This window comes from Sapajus apella, unplaced genomic scaffold (assembly GCF_009761245.1).
Source record: "Sapajus apella isolate SASKATOON/1434 unplaced genomic scaffold, GSC_monkey_1.0 scaffold3, whole genome shotgun sequence".
Taxonomy (NCBI): domain Eukaryota; kingdom Metazoa; phylum Chordata; class Mammalia; order Primates; family Cebidae; genus Sapajus; species Sapajus apella.
Genome location: NW_022436943.1, coordinates 41564072 through 41583143, shown reverse-complemented (window position 1 = coordinate 41583143; position 19072 = coordinate 41564072). Strand labels below are relative to the sequence as shown.

The window sequence follows — 19072 nt, the reverse complement described above, 5'->3', positions numbered from 1 at the left end:
AAAAATTAGCCAGGCATGGTGGCATGTGCCTATAATCCCAGCTACTTGGAAGGCTGAGGCATGAAAACTGCTTGAACGTAGGAGGCTGAGATTGCAGTTAGTGGAGATCACACCACTGCACGCCAGCCTGGGTGACAGGGTGAGACTTCTTCTCAAACAAACAATAAAATAAAAGGGAAAAATCTGGTCAAATGCCCCTTGTTCTTCCTCAATAGGTACATAGTGAGCTGTGTAAAAAAGGAGTTGGAAAAGGAATCTGTATATTCCAAGTGACTTAAAGAATAGAACAAATTTTGTTTTAAAAAATGGGCAAGACTAAATCATAGTGTCTCGGGAGGAACACTTGAATAATAAAAATATCAAGAAATACAAAATATGAGCAGTACTAAGAATAGTCTGTTGCCAGAAGTATATAGAATGAGCACTCAGATTATAACAGAAGCATTTTGGTATTCATAAATGTTCTTTTAAAAAAATAAACACAATTGAAATTATAGGCTGTAAGTACGGATTTTAACTGTAACAAATGTGAAAGTGTTGTCAATGAAAAGATAAAGAATATTTTCTAAAGTGTGGACCTAGCCAGGAATACTAGGTAGAAAAGGTAGCTCTTTAAAAAAGTTTGTTTTTAATTGTGAAGTAAAGTTATTGTCACTTTGTTTGATATTTATTAGAGTCCTTAGGTTAATTCTGTTTTCACTGCTTTTCAGAATAATTAAGACCTAAATCTTCTGCTGAATTCTGTTTGGTTTCGTTGTTTTGCCTTGTTCTTTCATTCCACAAATGTTACTGTGCACTTTCAGTGTACCAAGCCTTGTGCTACTGCTTTGATGATAAATGCGATAAGATAATGCTGCTTTTAAGGATCCTTCAGGATAGAATCTTGTGTAGGAGTAAGGACTTAGTATTTTCGCTGTAGAAGTGCATGAAGAGCTATCTGTGGCGCAATTACTGGAAAAATGCAATTTTTATTCTATTTGGTTCCCATGTGCATTAAGTCCTTCTTTGGCGGGAATTTGAGCAGGGTGGTCTCAGTTGAATCCTGGCTTGCATATTACTCAGTAAGGAAGGAGGTTGTGGAGCTGGATTCTAGGGGACAGTGGAAAGCCTGGTGGTGTTCTTGGAAGGCTTGAGAATGCCTGGAGCTGGAAGCTTCTTGCCCGTTGGTGATCTGTTTCATATACAGCAGAGCTCTTGACATTCCTAGCATACTACCTTGAGAGGATAGTGTCTTGCCTTCTAGAAATTCTGGACTTGATGGGAATCATTTGTTTATGTTATTTTAAAAAGAGAAAAATCTAAAGTGTACTTTTGGAAAGAAAAACGAACTTGTTTTTGGACTTTTCTGTTGTTTCTTTAATTGAAAACCCTGTCTGGAGACCTTTCATCCCCCTTCCCTCCCTCTAGTTTTAGTTTTAAATTGGAACACTGCTTTCCAAGCGTTTAAAAAAATATATGAAATATTTAATTATTTTTACTCTTATTTACCCATTAATAATTCTTTATTTTCTGTCTATATGAAATAAAAGAAAAATTACTATATAATTTTCATCCAGTTATACAGTTAATTCTGTAACTGAAAAACAAGATAAAAAATAAGAAAATAATTGATTTACTTAAGAAAGAAAGGCATCTTGACCTCCTAAAAATTTCATCAAATATTCACTCAGCAGACCCTTCTTTATAAAAGGGACTAACTTAACTCTTGGGAGCACTATGACTGTGTGAGCACTTGTGGCAGGTATTGGGTTTCTTGGGGGAATCCATAAGACATGTGTGTGGCTTTTGGGCATGAAGGTGAATAACACAGCCCTTGGCTTTCAAGACCTTTAAGGAGGTGCTCTATGGGGAGAGGGGCAGAGATAGACATATTCCTGAAAGGAATAATTATTGACTGATAGTGGAAATATATACACTTTTGGAGTAACAGTGATAGAGGGGCCCACTGAAAACTTATTAACATTTATAGCTGTTGTTGAAATTCATCCAAACCAGCCAATTATATCTACGTTCTCTGGAATAAAAGTACAAAATGATTACAGTAGACAGTTTAAACATCACAGTTGACACAGTCCCCTTTTCCTAGTGGAATGGAAATCTAATGGGGAAAGTTAAATTCTCTTCCAAAGCCTTATCCGCAATGATACCTTACCTAAAAATGTAAAAGCAGCCAACTTTGTGTTTTGTGATCTTTGGGATCATATAACTCTTGTAAAGCAACTTGTGAGTTTTCTGGGAGGTTCTTTTGGAAAATTGCTTTACATTATGTTTCAGGAATATACTTCCCTCTTCCCTGAATTATCACAGAGGGGATATATACATCTTCCCTCTACTCAAAGTATAACCTCGTATGTGTCTGTTTCCTCTTTATCATGTGATATAGTTTGGATATTTGCCCCCCTTAAATCTCATGTTGAGGTGTAATCCCCAATGTTGGAGGTGGGGTCTGCTAGGAGGTGTGTGGGTCATGTGGGCTGGTCCCTCATGGCTTGGTGCTGTCCTCAGGACACTGAGTTCTCATGAGATCTCATTGTTTAAAACTGTGTGACACCTCTCCCTCACTCTCTCTTGCTCCTTCCCTTGCCATGCGAGTTGCCTGTTCCCCTTCTGTCTGCCATGACTGTAAGCTTCCTGAGGCCTAAGGAGAACCTGAGCAGAGGCCACTGCCATGCTTCCTGCACAGCCTGCAGAACTGGGAGCCAGTTAAACCTCTTTTCTTTATAAATTACCCAGTCTCCAGAATTACTTTATAGCAACGGAAGAATGGCTTAACACACCATATATAAAATATAAAACAAAAAACCCAGAACAATTACCCTCTGCAGTACAAATAGCAACTCTTTGATCCAAAGGAACTTCTTTCATTGTTTAAATAATGAGAAACTTGTGTTTTTAGAAACACTGTGTAGGGTGCAGCATCCTCTCATTACAAACATTTCTGTGCCTCAGAGGACACCCCTCCTGATATGTATCCTTAGGAGGAACACATAGATCAGCCTCTCTTCCTTTTGTCCAGCTGCAGTACGGGGAATGGAGACACAACACGGTCAAGGTGCCTAAAACCAGAGCGGCCTGGGGTGAGTCTCACCTTAATCCTCCCCATACTGTCCTTTGTCAGACTCCAGCATTGTGCACAGCTTGGTCTCTGGGAGCTCAGGAATTTGGGCACTTTCTGAAAGCTTCCTTTGCAGGCGCTCCTGGAAATCGGACCAGTGTTTAAGCATGAGCTAAAGCAGTAACATCTGTCAGACATAACCATGCATTATATCTGGGACAAAAAGTTTTAGGAGGAAAAATGCCTGTTAGGAGTGTGGGGTAACTGCAAACCCGCTTTTTGACTGGTGTTTTACTGTAGAGATGGGAAATGAATGGGGCTGATATCCACATCTACTGGAATGGGACTCCCTGAGCTTCCAGCCTTCTGTGGTCCAGATTTTCGTATTCCTTCCAATTTGCCCAGAGCAAGCTGTGACCCTCATCCATCTATTTTTTTTCTTTTGCATTTAACAAAGTTGTAAAGGGATTTATATGCTTTCCATTAGTCTTAGCAAAACTACTCTCATGAATATTTAATGGCTAGAGCAGTTTGTTTTCTTTTACTCTTTCCCAGCCTTCCCTCCACCCCCAGCTCTCCCTTCTCCTGCCTGGAGAAATGTAAATATCGCGCCCCTCACCCACTGGCTGGATCCCAAAGCTCTGGGCTCCCTCAATTCAATGTTCTCACCCGTCTGGTGGGGACTTTTTTTCCCCCTCCTCTCTCTCTTGTAGCCTCCTCTCCAGGCAGCCAGGGTGGTGGTCGCGGTGCGCGGGGCCGGGCACGCGTGGGGCTCTGCCTGTCCTGGCCCCCGCGCCCTCTCCCTGCCCCGCAGCTCCGCAGCCGGAACAGACGGTCCTTTGCTTTGAACTTCACGGGAACAAAAAAGCTTCCCTGCAACTTAGCTGGAGCTCCCTCAGAGGCATTCCTGGCACTTCACGGGTCACTGGCCTCTTTCTCTTTGCGACAGGAAAGGGGCTAATGTCTGGGACAGAAAATGACTTCTGAAGACACGAAAAGATTTACGGTGTCTAGAGCAACCTCTGAACTTTTGTCGTGGTGATCTCAGAAAAATGCATTTTTTTGCTATTGGTTGCTTAGATCGTCTGCCATCCTTCTTCCCTCCTTCTCCCTGTCCCGCAGTTATTTATCTAACTTCTTGATTTCTCTTGTACCTCACCCTCACCCCCGTCCCTGCCCCACCCCCATTCCGGTTTTGCCTTTTCCTTGATTCTTTGTCCACCCTTGTGCTGCGGGAGTGGACGGGTCTGAAAGGTGATGCCGGGAGAGGGTCTGAGAAGTTTAAGTGTTAACTGAGAAGGAAGGTTCCAGGGGAACCCTCCTCCCCTCTCTAATGAAGTCAAACCTGCTGGAGTGTGTCGCCCCAAGGGACTGTTGGAAAGATGAGAGAAGGAAATCCATATAAAATGCTTAACCCAGTGTTTGGCTTTAGTGATTGTTCAATAAGTCATAGCTATATGTTATTATTAATATGATACACACTCATTCTTCTGAAATGAATGAGTGTATATGCTTCCCTCTCTGCATAAGGAATTATTTGTGCTGGACCCTTCTTAAGAGGTATCTGTTTCCCTCCCTTCCTCCCTCCCTCCCTGCCTCTGTCTCTCTGCGCTCTCTCTCCCTCTCCCTTTCTGTCTCTCTCTCTCTCTTTCTCTCTCCCCCTTGCTCTCTCTCTCCCTCTCACCCCCCTCCCCTCCAATCTCAGCTCACTGCAATGTCTGCCTCCCAGGGTCAAACAATTCTTGTGCCTCAGCCTCCTGAGTAGCTGAGATAACAGGCGTGCACCACCATGCATGGCTAATTTTTGTATTTTTAGTCGAGATGGGGTTTGCCATGTTGGCTAGGCTGATCTGGAACTCCTGGCTTCAAGCGATCTGCCCACCTTGGCCTCCCAAAGTGTTGGGATTACAGGCGTGAACCACCATGCCCTGCTCATTTATTTCTGATGAATGTCTACCGTAGCATGCTTAAATGATGGAGGAGATGTCATTTCATTTCTCTTTGAGTAACCTAAAATTGAATCAGTTAGTATATGTCACTAATGTATAGCATAGTTATAATCAACTAAAAACTCATAAAGACTTCTAGATGGGCTACTAAGTGAATACATCTTCCTCTATCCCGTGAGGACTTCACTGCAACTTTTACATATTTTGATATTGAAATTCTTCTGAATAGATTTGGCCTCAAATTCCAGCCTGATAAGATAATATAGGCATCTGCCGCTGAAGTCCAATATCAGGTCATTCTTGCTCCACTTCAGGCTTCTCTCAAATTTGGTGATCATGCTCCTCATGTCTTGGATGGCTATGTCAGCAAGTCTGAACCCTTCAATTCATCTCTGTAGACCTGCCTGCCTTGGGTTGCCATACCCATTAGTAGATCCCTTTGGGTAAGAGTTCCCACTAATAATGTTTTTCTCTTGATTTCTTTATCATACCTTGAAACTGACTTTAAACATTTTGTTAAATGCCTTGCTAAAATCCCAACACACTTGTGAACAGATGTTGGTATGATAGAGGAGCGGAAAAAAGGCACAGCCACGATAAGATGTTGGTATGATTAAGTTGGATGAACAGAAAAAAATGTACAGCCAGATCCATTTCCAGAATCAACCAATTTCCACGTTGCTTTCAATCTCATCCCATTATGTTTTCTGTAAGTAAAACTTCCACAGCAAATATTAATCAATGTTAAATCAAAAGTACTGAGGGTCTAGTCACAGGGGCTTAGAGACAAACAAGAGAAGCAGAAAAGTTCTCCCCCTTAGAGTAAGCTAGAGTCTTAGTGTGTCAGACAATTAGGCAACAAAGTAAGACAGTGTATAATTAAATGCTAAATTATGTAGAGAAGATTATGTGCTATGGAATTGAGGAAATGGCTCTCACAACATTTCTAATGTCCTAAATCAGTTTCCAAATGGCTTCATACGTCTATTTGTACTTCACGCATGCTCAGTGTCATTGACCCTTTCCTGCTGTTTTGTAGCAATGATGAAAGTAAACATTTTCTAAGTACCTGCTATAGGTTAGGCAACTGGTCTGAGAACTTTACAGATATCAACTAATTTCATGCTCACTGTATACCTCTGAGATAGATATTCTTCTTTTCTCCATTTTGCAAATGAGGTTACCAAGGCGGAGAGCCTAATACCTGCCCAAAGTGAGCTCTGATAAATTCCTTCCTCTTTTTAATTTGGTGGGTCTGTGGTGAGGGTAGACTAGGAGAGGCATTCTGGAAAGTGAACCTAGATTTTCATCCTGCTTCTTTTAACCTGCTTACCTGTGTAATTAGACCTTGGGCAAGGCACATTATCTTTTAGAGCGTCTGCTTTGTAAAATGGGGCAGGATGGTGTTTTAAGATTTAAGTGCTTCTTATGCAATAGGAGCTCAGAGAATGGGGGCTGCTGTTTATTAAAAATAACGATACGAATATCATTGTCGTATTCTCTACCCAAAGAGACCTGTTGGAATTGGACAGAAAAGAAACATTTCTGTCTTGATAAGTCTTAAAACCCAGTACCAAGTGCAGTATTAGCTGTGAGATATTTGTAGAATGGGTGGATAGAAGGATGGGAGAGGAGAGGGATTGGAAGAATTCCTGTAGCAAGTTGAAGAGGTTCCAACCTCTTCCAATTGAGCTATTTTTAGCCTTACTCATCATTTGCAATCAAAACAAATCCTTTTGTTAGCCTTACTCCTTCCCAACCCTTGCCCCACTACTATTTTTGCTATGGTAATAGTCATTGCCAACTTATTTTGTTTGGAATACACAAACAGAGCTGTCTCTTCCCATCACAGATATTTTAACAGTAAAAACCCACTGCATCACTTACCTCTGCCTTGTATTCCAGACAATAGTAAAGGACATTGTAACATCACTGTGTCAGCGCAAACAAAGAACTATGTAATTTTATCCCATATTAATACAGTGTTGCACAGAAGGTATTATCATTAGATGGCAATCTATAAAAATGGCCCCTGAGACCAAGCACTGGCACAATTATTTATTCTTCAATTATTTATTCAGTCCTAAGGATGGAAATGCTGACAGACACTGCAAAATGCTCTACCTACCAATTTACAGAAATTGAATGACGGAATCATTTGTGGACTGAAGTAGCTTTTTATTGACCCTATTTTGATTTATTTAAATTCTCACTTTCACAGCTTAACTATGTTTACTACATGCAGTTACATGATAGAAATGAGAGGCTGTTTTGTTCATAAAAGCTACTTCAAAACAAATAATATTTATTCTGAAAGGGTCAGATCACAAATGGAGGCTTGAAAATGGCCTCAGGAGCATTCAAATTGCATCCTTACTATTTCATATGATTTTATATTTAGATTGGCTATTTTATGTAAAGTCTTTTTCCCTTTTAGTACTTAGACCTCTTGATATCCCTTTTGTAGCCAGGATGGAGGGAATAGTCACACATAACTTCCATTTGCAGTAAGTAATTGCAACTTAATTTATGTCTGGGGAGATTTCCAGAAGGTTCCTGCTCCTGTCTCTTTCTTCTCAACTTAATTGTATTGATAGGTGCTATTCTTGTGATTCCAGTATATTATTTGTACATGATAAAATGCAGTTCCCATTAATTCACACTTAGCAGTCATAAAAGAATTTGTTTGGTCTTAACTCCTAAAGTTTACAAGATTATTTACATTTGTATTAATACTGGAGTTCAAAAAATATGGCTTTCTTTAGAGATCAGTTTCAATTTTCCCTAAATCAGTTATTTTTAGTTTTGATTAATTAAATTCGGGTGAGATACAATTTATCTCACCTTCTGATATTTTTAAAAGAGAAGTAATTTTATTTACATTAACTTTAAAATATTTTTATGCCAAACACTAGTTATTTTGAGGGGACTGAAACAAATCATTGCAGAGATAGGGAACTTTCAATATTTTGGGAGATTATTTTTTAAAATAACTATGTTTACTCCAGGTAGGTATGTATATGCATGCATTCACTTGTGATATGCACATACACACAGAAATTTATGATGTCCTTTAAGAATCTTGGGACTATCAGAAAAAAAGTAAAGTGAAATAATAATTTTCAAAACTATATTTTTGTAGTAAAAATGCACTGTCAGTGTTACATTACTGTATAAATCAAATTTGCTGAAGTTTATAAACATTTTTATGACTACTTTAAACTTGGACATAATCAGATATATCTGCTGTTGACAACATGGCTCTCAATATAAAAATGATCACCTTTTTTGCTTAAAGCCTCATTCTCAGAAGTAAAATGTGTATGTGAGGATATTAACTAGTTCACAGGATTGTCGTAGAAAGTCTATGACATATTTCGATACTGAAATTCTTATGGCCTGGATCAGTGGCCTGGATCATAGCTAAACTTTATGAAAAGATCATTTTATTATTACATTATTACTACAGGTAGGCTTTCACCCTGGGTGTTACACGAATCCTCTGATTGTACTGTCCATGATGTCCAACAGTTGATTTAAAACAACAACAACAACAAAAACAAAAACCCAAGCCAATGCCTGCGACAGTGCTGCAAGTATCTTTTAACCTGTGGTGTGAAGTTATTTCTGAAGGTGAAGTTTGCCATTCAAATACCATTTCCTGGTGTTCAGTTGATTTCTGTAACACCTCTTTTTCTGTCTCCACTAGCCCTAGATCTGTAGTCCCTCTAAACATGCTACCTACCACTTACACTTTGCCAAAGTGTAGTTTTTGCTCTCTTATCTGCTTTATAAGAGAATGTTTTTAGTTTCATGATTTGTAAGTGGAAGGGGGTGCTTAGCAGGAGTTCTGAGGTCACCAGCCCAGGGAGGAGGAAGTGGAATCAGAATAACCAGACAGGAATAGAGGGGGTACTGGACTGATGTGCATTGTGGGAGGGTGATATTAGCGACTCATGCTGCTAGGGCGAGGCCCTTCTTTGATTCTGTTTATAGAAATTTAAACTAAAAGTGACAGGTTGTTGCCTCTCTTTGTGTAAAATGTTACAGGTGGGAAGTGAACCTGTGCTACAAAATACTGATCAAGACAAGTCATGGGCAAGTGCAAAGAGCTAAGTGGTTTCCTTCCATACACTAGTATGTCCTTCTCAGCCTTTCTTGTTATGTCATACGACTTGCTTCCTCTAGCTAGTCCAAGCTTTGTTTGTATAAATAAGAACTGCCATTTAATGAACGCTTGCTATGAACCAGACACTGTGCTAGAAGGGGGTATAGGTACTCCAGGGGAATGTCCTCTCCAGCAGCTTAGCTTGTTCATGTGACAGTAGTGTCCCAAAAGGTCAATAGTAGAAGCTCTAAGTCTTCTTGTAGCTTAGACTTGGACCGAATAAATAACAATAGTAACACAACATCAACGGTAATAATAACAATGAAAACAGCCCTTCTAGGAAATTTGAGGAAAATCTCTTGTATATTAAATATAAAAAAATTTGTCATTAAAGAGTACTTTACAATTTGTTTTGAGTGTTGTCCATCAGGCATGTGCACTTGGAATATGTTTTTTTTGTAATATATTTTGCCACCTAAAAATAGGAAGTACATATCCATATTTAGGTGTTAAGCAAGTTTTTCACTCCTGGTTTCTATTTGTCTTGAATGTTACTGCCTTAGCCACACTATTTAGCATGGGGATTTTAAAAAAATGGTGTGCATATTCTCATTTATGAGTGGGAGCTGAACAATGAGAATTCATGGACGTAGGGAGGGGAACAACACACACACTGGGGCTTGTTCGGGGGAGGGCAGGGTCAGGAGAGCGTCAGGGAAAAGAGCTAACGCATGGTGGGCTAATGCCTAGGTGATGGGTTGATAGGTGCAGCAAACCACCATGGCACATGTTTACCTATGTAACAAACCTGTACATCCTGCACATGCACCCCAGAACTTAAGCAAAAACTGGTGTGATCTTTCTGTAAGACAGGATTTTAAAAGCCTGTCTACATTTCTGAGTTTTCTTTCAAGGTGCCAAGAAGAGGCTGAGCACATTGTTTGAAGAATTGTTAAGGACTTGAACTTTAGAGTCTGCCAGACTTGAATTCTAGGCTCAGCTCTGGCACTGTAAGCTCTGTGGACACACGACTCTCCCGAACCAACCTGCTTATCAGCAAAAAGGAGAATAATAACATTTTCCATTGAAAGGTGCTACGAAGATTAAATGAAAGTGTTTTTCTAAAGCTCTAGATATATAGCGGGTCCCCGTCTCAGGTAATCAGAAAGTTGGAGTTGCAGTTGTTGTTACCGTTACTAATATTGCAAGTGCTCTGAAAACATGCCACCATGGTTACTTCTCGTAGATGGTGACTTAAGCTTATCTTCCACCTTGGGAAAATAAATGATTTATTGTCCTTTAATAGCTGTCACTGTTAAATGTCACTCTGTTGGTCCAGCCCTGCAAAGCTTACAGTATGGGGCTTATGAATCATGAATCAACACAAATGTCAGCAAGCTAAAAGAGAGTTAGCAGAAGTAGCCTATGTTAAGATTAGGTTTCTGATTTAATGCACAGTTTCTAAAAACCAAGTAGCATGTAACTGGTCTTATCCTTGCTGAGATAACATCTCCGGATAGTTGCTTTAATAGTTGGGGGAGGATAATTCTTGCAACTTCCGATTAGTATTGACTTGACCGCTGCATTGATCTAGGATGAAACCCCTTTGTGTTGGTCTGACTTCCTCAGCTATGATGTGTATAGTCTAGTTTAAAGCTAGGCTCTGTTATGTACTATGTCCATCTTGGAAAGTTCATTGGACAGGGAACAGAACAGTGGCTCTCTCAAGCAGTCAGCCAGCCAGTGAACAGTATAGCGCCGTCTTCCATCCAGCCCTGTGTTCCTTCCCCTCATTCTTCTGTTATTTCACACCACATTCTTCCTTCAGCTAGTCCAAGCTATGTCTGTGTACGTAAGAACTGTAGTTTAATGAACACTTGCTGTGAGCCAGAAATAGTGTTGGAGGTGGTGTCGGTACTCCAGGGGGAAGACCTATCCAGCTCAGGTGTGTTCAAATGGCAACAGTACCCCAAGATGACAATATTAAAAAATGCCAGGCTTCTTGAAGTTTAGACTTGAGAGTCTCCCAGTGTCATTTCTACTGCATTATTTTGGTTAAATCAAGCTACCTAGCTAAACCTGGAGTCAATGAGAGAGAGTAATTAGGGGAGGATAATTCTTGCAACTTCCAATTAGTATTGACTTGACCACTGCTTTGATCTAGGATGAAACCCATTTGTGTTGGTCTGATTTCCTCAGCTATGGTGTGTATCGTCTAGTTTAAAGCTAGGCTCTGTTATGTACTATGACTATTCTAGGAAGTTCATTGGACGAGGAACAAAACAGTGGCTCTCTCAAGCAGTCAGTCAGTGACACAGTCAACAGTGTGCGTTTAGGGAGAGAGTTGTGGCCATGTTGCAAACAATCTACCGGAGACTTAGAGGCAGCAGCTGTCTTTTCCCCATTTGACTTCATCGTTCATGAACAGACATTTGTCAAGCACATATTGGGTAGCAGAACATCTATAATATTAGGTTTTAATTTTTTTAAAAACTTTTATTTCCAGAAAAGTTAGCTTTATCTGCAAACTCTGCAAACAGTTGACCCTTCAACAATGTGGACGTTAGGGGGTGCTGACCCTTTGTGAAGCTGAAAATCCATGTATAATTTTTGACTCCCCAAAAATTTAACTATGAATAGCCTATTGTTCACTGGACATGTTGCTGATGACATAAACGGTTAACTAACACATATTTGTTTGTTATATATATTATATGCTGTATTCTTACAATAGGGGAGCCCGGCACTGTGGTTCACATGTAATTTGGGAGGCCGAGTCGGATGGATCCCCTGAGGTCAGGAGTTTGAGACCAGTCTGGCCAACAGCAAAACACCATCTCTACTAAAAATACAAAGATTAGCTGGGCATGGTGGCACATGCCTGTAATCCCAGCTACTCAGGAGGCTGAGGCAGGAGAATTGCTTGAACCTGGGAGATTGAATTTATAGCAAGCTCAAGTTGCATTACTGCACTCCAGTCTGGGCCACAGAGTGAGACTCCGTCTCAATAAATAAATAAATAAATGAACAAACAAACAAAAGTATGTAGCTCTGGTCTTATTAAGTATATAATGTTTGTCTCCATGCAATAATAATAATGTAAGATCTGAAATGTTAATACTTCAAGTAAAACCAACAGCAAAACAGTTTCCTGAATTTGTCTATGATCTCACCGGAGAGTCTAGTCATAAACCGAAGGCAAGGACATGTAGCTAATATCACAGTGGAGTTTGCAAGAGGATTTTTAGTTTGTCACGCTTAAACAGAACCCTCAGTATTCTCACAGAGAACTGAAGCAATTGACTTTCAAGACTAACAAGAGCATCTGCATGCATGTGGCAGGCATGTTGGCGAATGTTGTGAAATTGGTGGTCCCATCAATTGTCGTGCTTCAACTGTCCAGACTAGGATTGTGTGATGAGAAGTTGGCACTTCAGCAAAGCTTAGGAAAATGCCTCCTCTGCTTTTGTGGGAGGTGGAAAAATAACTAAGTAGCTGCTTTCAGTGAACACTGCAAGCCTTGTTCAAGTGTACACCTTTCATACAAAACTCCTAGATGAATGGCAGTGGAAAATACGGGTTTGTGATAACTTTGAATGATGTGTGATTGCCTTGATTAGCACTATAGTTACTAAGTTGATATGCACTTCTTTGTTTTAAAAGAGAACTTGAATTTTTTTTTTACTATAACTGCCAGTTGCTTAATTTCTACCACTTTTAGTCGATTTTTTTTTAAAAAAATGAATTTCTACCTAATCTGTACTTGTCAGTGATGACAAGTTTTAAAAGTAACTCAAGTTAAAAAAAATTCTCTAGAAACCATCATCTGTCAAAAAGTTTGCATTTAATTCTTTCTTTCAGATAGAAATGAGACATTTTCTCCTTCTGCTTTCGAGAATTGCACCCTTAATGTTCCAGAAAGCTGGGCATCCCTATTATTTTGAGTTTAGGATTTTATAGTGACCTAGACATAGTTATGAGGTGTTTCAGGGAAATGAAGGGAAGACTGAGTAACAAAGACACGTTAAGCAGAATAAATTCTATGTCTTGTTTTTGGCAACTAGTTAGCATACAGTTTGCTTGTTTTCTTCAGTCCACATATAGAACTATTCTGTCTGAAACAGTGATCCAATTAGGCTAGTTTCCTGTTTAAAAGCTTTCTGGACCTTCCATTTTCCTGTTGGCAAAAACCCAAGCTTTGAGACATAGTTCTTTCTAAACTGGCCCTAATTATTCTTCGCAGGTCATCTTTACTGCCACTATTGTTCCTCGTGAATGTCTCACCTCTCTGAGCTGTTAACATATGATTCCTTCTGCTTTGAATGGCCTGACAATCCCATCCTTTTCACAAGTCGGTGATAATCTTTTCAGTCATGTAGACTTAGAAGGAGTACTCTCACTCTGTGGAGTCTTGAGATATTGTCCGTCCATCTGTGTAAGACTGGCCTGGTTAGTTTCTCCTCTGCTTCCTGAGTCCTTGAATGGTCTTTGTGTATAGCGTGAAGCACACAGCATTGGGAAGTCTGGGTCAGCAAGCCTGCACCTTCACTAGAATACAACTTTTTCATCTTTGTACCTCTAGGATAATCAGAGATTGAAACTTACTTGACCTCTACCTAAACATTTATTGAGCAAGTCAATGAGCTGTCCATGTAGTTTAGCAGACATTCTGATGATTGTTTCATGGAGTTTGTGTCAACTGGGAAGGACTGTTGAGAGGCAGAGACCATAATCACCAGGAGGCTGGAAGTCATGGAACACGTGTCCATGTTTCTTCAGTTATTTTTAGAATTGAGTAAATGTCACCTGACTATTGGTGTCTCTTTTGTTTTTTTAATGAATCTCTACCATTGCAAGCCATTTTCTCTCTGTAAGCTTCCTGTGGAATTTCTTTCCTTATCAAGGTAATAATACTTCGGGGTTTTGAAGTTTTTAAGAGATTCAGTCAGAGCATTTTGTCATTTTATCCAGTTGCTCGGCTTCTTAACCTATAAAACAGAGATAGTGTCTTTGCTATTAATTTTTTTTAAGGAAAACAATTTAAATACTATTTCATCTACAAATCTTTTGCAAAGATGAATAACTGTTTAATGAGCATTTTACTAGAAGTCAGCCTGTGCTTTTAGAATCTTGGAATGTTATTTGGCTGACTAACTAAACATATTCATATTTTGCTTAGTATGGCCCCATTCAGATGACTTGCTGCAGAATAATGAGGTGCAAGTTGAGCAAACTACTTCTCAATTTACTGTAGGACCTCACCAGTTTTACCCCTTACCTCCAGATGTGTGGAGACCATCATGGGAGAATTTACCTTTTCATGTTTGGGCATTTTTGTAAAAAGCTTGTGGTGTTGAATCAAAGGGTTATGAAATGGTTTTAGGGATGTAACAAGCCATCCCATCATTCCACATAGACAATTTTATTAGTACATTTTCTATTGAATGTGTTTGCTGGTTGTACTTGAACCAAACCAAATACAATCTCCAAATCATAACACGTACAACCCCTCAACTTGGAGACTCTTGATTTACAAATGTCTCTCCGTGACTGAAGCGCCTGCCAAAGGAGTCCTCTTTCCTGATTTGGTTGAATGTGTTTTTAATTCTGCATGAGCTGTCTTTGTTGATAATAATAAAATGATAACAGTAATTTTAGCCTTTATTGAATGGGTTTGCCAGCCACTGAGCCAAGTGTTTTGTGTGTAGTGTTTAGTTCATTTCACTACAGTGCCCTACTAAGGATGGATTTTAGATGAGAAAAGCAGTAGAGAGAGAAGGGAAGTAACGTACCTCAAGTGCCTTAGCCACAGTTTGCAGAAACAAACTTTTCATGGAGTTTTTGTCTCTGTGACGCTTCCCCATTTCAATCTCAGGCATTTCGCCTGCAAATCACTTTCACTTGAGAACACCCATTGTGCTGCCACTTCTGTTTTTTAGTTTCACCTTCTCATGATGTAAAGAAAGGGAAAATGATACCAGGCAGTGTCTTTTTAATAATAAAAGGCATGCAAGTCTTCCTCAAATTGCTCTCCTCGGTGAATAATAATAGTTGTGCTCCAAAGGCTTTGGTGATGTGATTTTTTACATGAAGCAGCTGAGCCAGGTGGTGTTTCAGCTTGTTCCTGGACATGTTGATACAGCTCTAATTGCCTAAGGTATGTGCCTTTTCTTAATCATCTGTCCTTTAACTGGAGAGCTGTGCTACATTATGACTTGGAAAATGTAGGTATTTAAAGCAACCCCAAATGTAAATGGCCCTTACCAGCAAGTCACCAGCTGAGGCAATGCAGACGTCACATGAAGAGAACCTCGTTGATCCTCTGAGGCCCCTGGGGACTGGCTTCCTGAAATGGTACAAGTTGGTGGTTGCCATCTTAGTTGTTTTCAGGGCCCAGGTAGATGTTATGAGTGGAATGCAGGGTGACAACTGAGATGGTTGTAGTGCAAGAAAGTAGGGCCAGGGGACTAGACCTTTGGTTCTTTCAGAAGTTGGAAATGTGGAATTGTAGGGGAAATCTCCCAATTTTAGGAAGTATATGGAGTTTTTGGAAAAAAATATGGAATTTTAGGAAAAATCCCCCAAATTGGGATTAGTTCAAACATTTGAAAAAGTCAGGTCCAAATCAAACATGTCTATGGGCTAGAATTAGGTTGCAAGAACCCAGTCTGTGACCATTGGCTTAAGACGTGTTGATAAATGGATCTACTGGTCCTTGACTAAAGGGAATCTAGGAAAGATTTGTTTGATTTTTGGGGGGTAAGAGTATAACACACAAGAAAGAAGTCACTTATTCATTGTTACCCAAGAGTTGTTTGTCTTGCAAAATACTCAAACCTTAGCACTCATTGAGTGCGCTGCACACAGTAGCAAGTGATTTATGATGATAGTAGTATTTTTAGAGATCTTCAGAGGTTCAATGTGGTTCTACATGTATGTGTATGGGTCCCATGTGTGGCAGTATAGAAATATGTTCTTTGATGAACAGTTTTTTCCATTCCTGTGTACACCTGCATAGGATTGCAAGTTGTTTCTTAAATGGATTGCCAGCATACACAGAGGCTATGCATTGAGGTCTTTTCTCTGTATTATCCTATTTATCAACCAGGTGTCAGTCAAAGGCACACAAACCTGGTGAGTATTATGGGATTAAGGGATTTATTATAGAAATTGGTTTTTCCTCAAATAGTAGAGGAGCTGGAGGAAGTAAAGGTCTTGAAGGAAAGTGAGAGGATTAGAGAAAGTTTCACCAGATGTTCTCGTGTAGGGCTGGGCAGGTCAGAACTGGAGGATGCTGATGAGGGACCAGAGCAGGGAGTGGATGAAACGTTCTAAAAGCTGCTGCTGCCTCTGTGTCTGAGGAGCTCCAAACCCTGCAGCCAGATGTCTGGTGCTGCGTGGAGCCCGATGCCTGGTGCTGCGTGGAGCCCTTGCTGTTCAACAGGGCCACTTGTTGGGAAGAAACAGGGATGAGAGCAGAAGAAAGCAAAGACAAGTTGGACCCCATTGGGCACCTTCCATTGTCCATCAACCTTATGAGAGTGTTGGTCTGTTTCACGTTCACTTTCCAAGTCTCATCAAGTTCCCCATATGGCTAGCTGTACCCCAGGACCATAGCGGGAAGGGTATTCCATTAAATGAGAGTTCTTGGCTTATCAAGTTGACAGTTGCACGATTCAGCATACTCTATGAATAAGGACAAAATCCGTAGGACTATATACTACTGGATACGCTTCCCTGTTGCCCTAGAAGGTTTCTACCTGCTCTGAAACATAGTGTTGAAATAACAGGATTTGGAACCTCAGTCTTGGCCAGGCCAAAGCAGGTGTATTTCTGTTTAGGATTCTCCCAGTATAGTACCAGTCATTTACATTCACATTGAGATTAATGATTTTATGTGATCTTTCTTCCTGGAAAATTTTGGTCAGGTGGGTTGGAGGAAAGGGAGGTACTCGAGACTATCATGCAGAGAAGCAGAGGGGGGAGAACAAGAGAAAATTTGGAGGAAGAGAAATTTTGGAGGTTGGGTTGGGGGAAGCTAAATTCAATTTTAACTTGGGGCCAATCTATGTAAATCCTCTACTTTTAATTGTGTCTGCCTGCTTGTCTACCAATCAATCAATCCATTTATTCATTAATCAGTTTGTATATCTCTATTTGATATTTTTCTATAGATCTATATCATATCTATCCATGTATTTATGTATATTGTATTTATCTTATCTGTTTATATTATGCTACACACATACATGAAAAATTTTTGAATGGAAAATTTTATGGGGAAAGTATTCTTTATAAGGTGGATTAATAATCCTCCTTTGAAAAAATTCTACTTCTTCTCAATTGTGAAAGATATGTCTAAGCTTTCTAACAAAATAAACTCTAAGCAGTCTTAGCTATCTGCCTCTTTTAATCATTTAGTGAAATAATTGGTTTCTCTCCATACAAGGAGGTGTTAGAATAAGTAAGAAATCCTGCTACATAACTTGTCTACTTACAGAGTTGACTTGACTACAGAGTTACTAGAGTTCAGTGTTTGCAGTAAAAGGAAACATATTTGTAATTTTGTAGTCTTTGCCAAAGTGTGAGCTGCTTTTTAAGTGATACTTCAATTTTTTATTGAGATATTGGCTACTTCTTCTTGTTGGTAGTGTGGCTACTAAACAATATAAAATATATTACTTTCAAACCTTAGAAAATTAATCAAGAAGTCCTAGAGCACAGAAACAGGTTATTCCTGCTGCTAAAAGCAAGGTCTTTCTTACGACCTATTCCTAATTCGATAGATATATTTTAGTAAGTTTTCTTTGCCATGAAAATTACCAAATGTTTTCCTTTCTTAGGTTGTATGTGTATGTTGTATATTTATGTGTGCCTGTTTGTGGGTGGGGAAGTTATTTGGTTTAGAAGTGTTGGGAGATACATTGTCATTTGAGGATATTCTCCTGAAGCCACTAAACATTCCAGGTGGAGATAGCAGTTTGTTCTTGTACAGACCACTTTTGAGTTTTTTAAAGGTACCAGACACTTTTTGAACCCCTCAATATGCTAGGCACTGACCGGGGTGCTTAACAATACTGGCTACTCAGTGAGAAGATTGCCTTTTCTTCCTCTCCTCCTCCTCCTCCCCCTCCCCCTCTTTTCTCCCCCTCCCCCTCTTTTCTCCTCCTCCTCCTCCTTTTCTTTCTCCTTCTTCTTCTTTCTTCTTTCTTTTCTTCTTTCTTCTTTCTTCTTCCTTCTTCTTCGTTTCACTCTTTTTGCCCAGACTGGAGTGCAGTAGTGGGATCTTGGCTCACTGCAACCTCTGCCTTCCAGGTTCAAGTGATTCTTCTGCCTCAGACTCCTGAGTCACTGGGATTACAGGTGCCGGCTAAATTTTTGCATGTTTAGCAGAGATGGAGTTTCATCATGTTGGCCAGGCTGGTCTTGAACTCCTAGTTAAATGATCCACCTGCCTTGGCCTCCCAAATTGCCGGGATTACAGGTGTGAGCCACTGTGCCTGGCCAAGACTGACTTTTCAAGGCTCTTAGGAGAGCTGTCATGGCCCAGGTGTAAAATATAAGAATGGAAGTTGAACATTCACAAATTAACCAATCACATTCATCAATTCAGCACAACTGTTGAACATCTGTTATATGATAGGGTTAGGAAAGGCTCTTTAGAGAGGGCAGTGATGTGAGGTGGAGGAAGACAGCAGTCCTGTTCTCCGTGTCTGCGTTCACCTATGATCATCAGAAAGAAGAGCATCCTGGAGGATGTTCCTGTCCCGCATCCCAGGAACTATTTTTGGGAAACCAAGTCACACCTCCATGGCTGTTTGGTAACGGCATAGTTGGCTGTGAGGAGTTGTTCTCCTGAAGTCTGGCTGAGTCATCCTCCTGTGCTCTTAAACTATGCTTGCCAAGCCCACCAGCCACTTCATTCCTAGCCTTGGTTAGAAACATACATAAAGCCCTCCT

The 19072-nt window shown here is 40.0% G+C and overlaps 1 protein-coding gene and 1 long non-coding RNA gene across 2 annotated transcripts in view; one reads left to right on the top strand and one right to left on the bottom strand.

Annotated features, from left to right (window-relative positions):
* The window catches only part of EXT1 (exostosin glycosyltransferase 1), a 311364-nt gene that overhangs the window by 32722 nt on the left and 259570 nt on the right, over nt 1-19072 (top strand). The gene's annotated exons all lie outside the window — the stretch shown is intronic.
* LOC116532906 lies at nt 7865-8540 on the bottom strand. The gene is made up of 2 exons (XR_004260991.1): nt 8039-8540; nt 7865-8006 (listed from the first exon to the last, which is right to left on the bottom strand). It is a non-coding gene; the product is annotated as an uncharacterized LOC116532906 (long non-coding RNA).